The sequence below is a fragment of the Spermophilus citellus genome (genome assembly GCF_964194105.1).
Source record: "Spermophilus citellus genome assembly, chromosome: 9".
NCBI lineage: Eukaryota > Metazoa > Chordata > Mammalia > Rodentia > Sciuridae > Spermophilus > Spermophilus citellus.
In genome coordinates, this window is record NC_138191.1 from 28,945,690 (window position 1) to 28,953,321 (window position 7,632).

At 42.6% G+C, this 7,632-nt stretch overlaps 2 pseudogenes across 2 annotated transcripts; one reads left to right on the plus strand and one right to left on the minus strand.

The window, feature by feature from the left end:
• Positions 1 to 4,008: 4,008 nt before the first annotated feature.
• On the minus strand, positions 4,009 to 4,953 carry LOC308656947 (olfactory receptor 4F3/4F16/4F29-like; annotated as a pseudogene). Its single transcript has one exon. The product of its transcript is annotated as an olfactory receptor 4F3/4F16/4F29-like (transcript).
• A 90-nt stretch (positions 4,954 to 5,043) lies between these two features.
• On the plus strand, positions 5,044 to 6,642 carry LOC308655473 (vacuolar protein sorting-associated protein 4A-like; annotated as a pseudogene). Its single transcript has 3 exons — positions 5,044 to 5,098; positions 5,328 to 6,043; positions 6,224 to 6,642. The product of its transcript is annotated as a vacuolar protein sorting-associated protein 4A-like (transcript).
• Positions 6,643 to 7,632: the final 990 nt, after the last annotated feature.

Genomic DNA, 7,632 nt, shown 5'->3' on the forward strand with positions numbered 1-7,632 from the left:
CCCTAGTATAATCGGTTCCTTTTTCCTGACATTATTACTAACCTGACCATAACCAAAAAGTTATTTGACATCTGCAAAAGGAGATTCCACCACTAGGCTATTTTTCTGTAACTGAATTGAATATATCAAGTCCATTTTTTTTCTGTTGTTATTTTCACTTTCCGTCTTTGTGCCTACCTCTTTCCAGATCACAGCATCTTCAGGTAATCAAGCTCCCTGAATAGCTGAGTTTTCAGCTTGTGTGATTGCTATTATATAAAAAACTAAAATAATCAAAAAATATGAGTAATTACCAGCATTGGAGAATAACCAAGTAATTCTGCAGAAACCTGGATTTGCCAGTTTTTCTCATGTTGTCAGGGGAATTGTTCCTGGAACCCAATTGGTTTAGGAAGAATAACCAGAAGAAAAACTTTGTAATGACTCGCTGGAGAGGAAACAAAACTGAAACTGGGTATTTTAAAAGTATCACCTTGCGGGAATAGCAGTGCAAGCCTATAATCCTAGCAAATCTGGAGGCTGAGGCAAGAGGATCACAAATTTGAGGCTAGCCTTAGCAATTTAGTGTGACCCAATCTCAAAAAATGGCTGGGAATGTAGCTCAGTGGTAAAGTGCCCCCTGGGTTCAATCCCCAGTACTGCAAAAAAGAGAAAGAAAAATTATTACTTTTGACAATTATATCTTCCAATTCTCATTTGCTGGTTTATTGCCTAAAATGATTTTAGGCAGATTGTGAAATATGAACACAGCTAGTCAAATTCATGGGGATTTAACCCTAAACTTCAGCTACAATGTACAATCTCCAAAATAACAATAGCCATTTTTTTTAAAGTCTACGAGATTGAAACTTTCTTAAAAGCTAGGACTAAACATGGAGTTTATTCATTCAGCTCATTATTCTGCCCATATGTAAGACCCTGCCTAAAGAGCTCGAAGCCCCACAAGCAAAGCACCTTAACCCATTCTGGGTAATAGTTCCACTGAAGACATCATCCACACAGTAGGTAGAAACACAGAAGCAAGAATCCTTAAATCTGTCTGTGAGGAAGTGGGTAGACCTCTCAGGGGAAGTAACACCTGAGTGGAGACTTGAGAGCTGGAGACAGGAATGAGGGTGGAAAGATGAATTCCAAGCTTGCAGAATGAAGTATGGCAAGTTCAATATGTCAGAGAAACTAAGTGGTTTAGAACTAACAGGACAGTAAGTGGAAGTGGAGAGTGGGTAGGAGAGTTTTTACAAAATAACACACCTGATCCAGACTATTTGAATCAAACTGAGAGGTGGGCCAAGACTCTCAATATTTTTTGAAAGTGCCTCAGGTAATGCCTCATGAACAATTCTCATTGAAAGCTGCTGTTCTGCTCAATGCTTCTCTTTGCAGTCCCATACTATACCTTTTTAACTGTACCAACCTCATCACATTGAAACTGTTTCTCTCTACCCTGCCTTATTCATACTCTCTCTCTCTCTTTCTCTCTCTCTCTCTCTCTCTCTCTACTGCCTTGTGCATTTTCTACCATATGTTAGGCACTCTATAAATATTTGTTCAGTTGAGCAAAACTAAAGAATAAAATCAATCCAAACTTAAAAATGGAATTTTAAAATAAAATCATAACAGATGATTAAAACAGAAACAAATCATGATAGAATGGTCTAAAATTATAAATTTTAGAGAGAAGACGCTATAAAATAAGGTTGAAATATAAGCAAACGACTGAATTCTTAACACTGCCTATGTTGAAACTGCTTCCTAAGAAAGACTTCCCCTGGCAGCAAAGCAGAAAGAGACCCTGATCCCCTTTAGTGTCTCTCTGAAGCCACTCATGTCTATGGCCCACAAACCCCTTGGCCCACAAACCCCTTTCCACACGCCTAGGAAAACAATGAGAAAATGCTTTGTGATTCAGGCCTGTGATCTGGCAGCTCAGAAGTAAATGCCTCTTAACCCCAGAGTAGTCTAAAGCACAGTAAATTCAAACAGTGTAATCAAGCTTCATTTTAGCTGGAAAAAAAGAGAATATATCTAACACATTTGAGTTAAGAAAACTCAAAATCCAGTTTAAAGTATCACAGAATGACTTGAGAGCAGCAATGGTCACTAATTTTCATTTTTAAATTATTTTAATTGAATAGAGAATATATGAGTCTAATTTCATTTTTAAAATTAGAACATCACAAATAAAACCAAAGACCCTTTGACAATGACCCCTAATCCAGGTCCCCTTCCTTAATCTCTGGGGATAACAACAGATGGTCACATTTTTCCAGACCTTTCTTAGCTTTACATTTATGTGTACTTAACATTATAGACACAGATGACTCTAGTTTCTTTTCACTGTTTTATAGATTACTGCCAAGAATTAATCAAGGCCCATAGAAGAAGAGATGTCACAATTGCCCTGCCCACAGCCAGTTGTGCCAGGGAAAGGCGGGGGAGTAGAGTGCTTAGAGATTGCATGTGAGACATAAGGCTTCATTAGAGAAGTGACTACAGGGAAGGTCCAGTGGTGACAGGTGAACGAGTAGCACCTCCATCCACGGCGGTGCTTTGCCAAGCAGTGCCCTCTCTCCCCCATGGCATTTTTTTTCCAGTGGTGGCTGGCCAAATGAGTGACACATAACCTTTGCACAGTACTCTCAGTTCTACCGCGTCACAACTAAGAGGGGATCTATATGTTAGGCTGCAGGAGCAGTGACATCATCAGCATTAACTTGCTTAATTTGCTTGTATGCACAGTATCCCAAGGGGCCATGTTGTGATGTGCATGCAAATAATAATAAGCAATTTTCCACAGATAAAGTTAGTTTGCCCTAGTCCAAGTGTGCATGATAGAAAGACATTCCTTTAAAGTAATTTGCGCCTGGACATTCCAGCCCAGGTTTGTTCTCAGTGTTTCCTTAACTTGGCTAGATTTTTGAGAAAAGAAAAGGGGCTTTCAGGATCATCTTGTTTATTAACCCCATTTTCTTTAAGTGTGACACAACACTCAAATGGCCAACTGAAGAGAACTTATTGAAGGGATTATATACAGGAGTTTGGGCAGAGTTATTAGAACCAATAAGACATAGAAAAGGAATCCAGGGCTAGCAAAGGAAAAGAGCTCTTAGCATCTGTAGGGTAACAGGGCTCTGGGTAGGAAGGGGTTCTACAATCATAAGTAAGCTAAAACTGCAGAAAAGGATGTCCCCATAGGATCCATACAAGTGGAGAATAACAGCTTGCTTCTGTAGCTTATTGTGGGCTTTTCCTGAATCCAAAGAAACTACTCATCATCTCAAAGTGTTGAGCCCCAAGTAGCATTGTCACTGAAACTTAGCAGACTATTCCACTAATCTATGAAGTCAGTTGCTTTTAAGTGATGGGGCACGTGGGTAGATGAATAAGTTCCATGTTTTGTGACCTCATTATTATATTTCATTTCCTACATAATGTACCCCCTGGTCAGACACAATATTGCATACATATCATTTGATAGCTCACACAGTTTTTGCTCTTCTACCCCAAAACATTTATTTAATAGACTCTTCTATGTGTGCTCTCAAGATTCTGTCCTCCTTGCACAGACTAGCAGAGTCCCCAAATGGCAAAGAGTGTTTGCAAGTGATAGGAGAGAGAAAGAAGATCCAGTTCAATATCCCTTATCCCCCCGTGGAGTGCTACCAGAAATTTCTGTATTTAGGAGAGATTCTTCCTAAAAAAAAAAAAAGATCATTTATATTATTATATTATTATTAAATAGTAATAAACAGTATTCCTTAGGAATTGAGGTTCAGGATTATTATAATTATTATAATCTTTCATAAGTAATTTACATGTAATTCTTTCTCTGTTTTCATAAGCGATTTTTCTCCATTCTAACTAGAAGATGGAGTGGTTTCAATATTACTGTATATATCAGAGTAGGCAAAGAAAGAAAGACTTTTCTCTGAATTTTATCATAAAAAATGAGCTTGCTTTGTTCAACAAAAACACGTTGTTGTTGCACAGTGTTCACAATGCAGTCACTTAAGAAATCTTCCCATAACTCACTAGCTGTCTGCATACTTTCTTCATTGCCACCTTCATTTCTTGATTTCTTAGTGTGTATATGACAGGATTCAGAAAAGGTGTGACAAGTGCATCAAACAAGGCCAGGAACTTATCCAGGTGTGTGGAGGGAGATGGCCACGTGTAGAAGAATATCAAAGGGCCAAAGAACAAGACCACCACAGTGATGTGAGCTGACAGTGTGGACAGAGCCTTGGAGGAACCAGCAGAAGAGTGTTTCTGAACAGTGAGAATGATGACAACATAGGAAATGATCAGTGTGAAGAAGGAGCCCACAGAGATGAAACCACTGTTGGCTGTGACCATGAATTCCAGTCAGTAGGTGTCTGTGCAGGCAAGTCTGATGAACTGAGGGAGGTCACAGTAAAAGCTGTCCAACACATTAGGGCCACAGAAGGGCAACTTGACTACAAAAGCCAATTGAACCAGCGAGTGCATAAGGCCAACCACCCAGGCAGCCACTAAAAAGAAGATGCACATCCGTGGGCTCATGATGGTCAGGTAGTGCAGAGGCTTGCATATGGCCACATGTCTGTCAAAGGCCATGGCCATGAGCAGCACCATCTCCACACCACCGATGAGATGGATGAAGAAGATCTGGGTGATGCAGCCTCCAAAGGAGATGACTTTGTGCTTCCTGAAGAGGTCATAAATCATCTTTGGGGAAGTGACAGAAGACACACCCAGGTCAATGAAGGAGAGGTTGGCCAACAGAAAGTACATGGGAGAGTGTAAGTGAGGCTCAGAAGCCACCGTGAACACAATGAGGGAGTTTCCCATGATGCTTGCCACATAAAACATGGAGGAGAAAACAAAGAGGAGTAGTTGGATACCCCAGGAGTTGGTGAGTCCCAGGAACATGAACTCCGACACCACAGAGTGATTTGCTCCATCCATTGGCTTTGTAGGAGGTGCTGCCTGAAGGAGAACAACAGGAGAGAATGCAAATTATGACAACTCTATGAATAGACCAGGAGGAGAGAGGTCAAAATCATGAAAACCTTCTTTTACTTTAGCATTAAAACCAACCTGAAAGACAAGGCTTGTCGTTGGCCCTCAGACTAGGCTCCGGCAGAGAGACCGCCCTCCTCACACACAGTGTGTCCTGTCAGGCTCCCTGCGCTGGATCCCAGCACCTTGGTTACAGGGGTCTGGCCAAGGTCACAAGCAGAGTCACAGAGTGTGAGGCAGACCCAGGAGAAAGCCATTGATCTGATGACAAAAGCCACAGAAGAGAATAAAGCCAATTACGCCAGGAGTCACTTCCAAATCTCCAGCATGCTGCACAGGCTTCCTCCACACTATCAAGTCTGAGGCACACAGGGACATGGCCAAGAAGAGCATTCGAGCCAAGTGTGAAGAAGCCAGTCCAAGAAATCAGAGTGAGGGCAAGGGCAGTGACGGTGACAGTGAAGGGGAGAACCCAGAGAAAAAGAAACGGCAAGAACAGCTGAAGTCTGCTGTTGTGATGCAGAAGCCCAACCTAGGATGCCATGATATTCATGAGCTGGAGGGGGCCAAGCAGGCTCTCAAGGAAGCTGTCATTTTGCCAATTAAATTCCCACACTTGTTCAAAGGCAGCTGTACCCCTTGGTAGGCGATAATGCTTTTTGGATCCCCTGGCACAGGGAAATCCTATGTGGCCAAGGCTGTGGCAACAGGGGCCAACAACTCTACCTTCTCTGTGCCCTCCTCGGATTTGATTTCTAAGTGTTTTGGGGGAGAGTGAGAAGCTAGTTGAGAATCTGTCCCAGCTGGACAGCCAGCACAAGCCCCATTGTCTTCATCCATGAGGTGGATTCCCTCTGTGGGTCCCAGAATGATAATGAGAGCAAGACCACCCAAAGGATCGAAAGAGAGTTCTTGGTCCAGGTGCAGAGGGTGGTGAATAACAATAATGGGACACTGGTTCTTGGTGTCACAAATACCTTTGGGGTGTTGGATTCTGGTATTAGAAGGAGGTTTGAAAAGTGCATTTATTGGGGCTGGGGATGTGGCTCAAGCGGTAGCGCGCTCGCCTGGCATGCGTGCGGCCCGGGTTCGATCCTCAGCACCACATACCAACAAAGATGTTGTGTCCGCCGAGAACTAAAAAATAAATATTAAAAATTCTCTCTCTCTCTCTCTCTCTCTCTCTCTCTCACTCTCACTCACTCTCTTAAAAAAAAAAAAGAAAAGTGCATTTATATCCCACTGCCAGAAGAAGCTGCCCAGGCTCAAATGCTTTGGTTGCATCTAGGGGGAGTACTCCCCCCAACCTCACAGATAGGAGCATCCACAAGCTGGCCCGGAAAACCGAATGCTACCCAGGTGCAGACATCAGCATCATTGTGAGGGCCCCCTTTAGGCAGCCTGTCAGAAAAATGCAGTCAGAAACACACCTCAAAAAAGGTTTGTGATCCTTCCCACACCAATTCTAGCACTGTGATTGATGATCTCCTGACTCCATGCTTTCCAGGGGACTCAAGGGCCTTAGAGATGACTTGAATGGATGTCTCAGGTGAAAAACTCTTAGACCCTGTGGTTTGCATGTGGGACATGAATGCAGATGACCTCCTGAAAGTGAAGAGATTCTCAGAGGACTTTGGATAGGAGAGTTAAAAGCCTCTTTATCGTGGGTGAAGGTGAAGGTGTGAGGTTGATTGAGGCACATCTACAGCACTCCCTACACTGGTGGCCAGACAGGGTTCCAAGGCTCGTCTTAAAGTCACTACAGTGTCTCCTCTGCCATCTGGCTGCCAGCCAGGGAGCAGGAAGAAAAGGGCTTCCCCGGTTGCAGAAGCTCCTTTTGTGGTCTGGCACACCGTGGGTACTGGCTCTTCCTACGTCTCTCTCCTGGATGCCGACCAATTCCATTCCCTGCCTCTCCAGGTTTTTATTTTTTTATTTTGGTTCCCCTAAATCAATGCTGGCTTGATTTGTCTTGTTTATAAAGATAAAATCCCCTTGAAGTGTCAAGGAATGGGAGTAGCCCCCGCCCCCTGCTCCCTTAATGCCCAAGTTTGGTTCCTTGAGAACAGACTGATGTAGAGTAAGAAAAGCCATCCCCACCCTCCTAGGATTACATCCAGAGCACTGTGCCTTCTTGCAAAAGGAGGACATGTTTCTGTGAGCACAAAGCTGTTTTTATCAGAAGAGAAGATAGGCACATCTTCACTGCTGCCATCCCCCCCCCCCAAGTAAAAGAACACTGAACCCAGCCACTGCCTTGGGTCCCTGTCCTGGAAATGGTCTAATAAATCCTTTTCCCTTCTTGAAATTAAAAAAAAACTAAAGTCCAACAAGTGTTCAACATCAATAATTATCAGAGAAGTATTACACCATAATTAAAGAAATGAATAAGAAAAATTAAAAATAGAACTATTTAGAACTATTACATAATCCACAATATCATTTCTACATAAATATCCAAATGAAATGACATCATTATATCCCCCAAAATATCTTCCCATAGTCACTGCAGCATTATTAGCAACATCCAATGTATGGAAACAACCTGACTGTCCACTGACAGTTGAGTGGACCTCACACCCGTGCATATACACACAGTGGAATATTCTTCAGCCTTATTTTAAAAAAGGG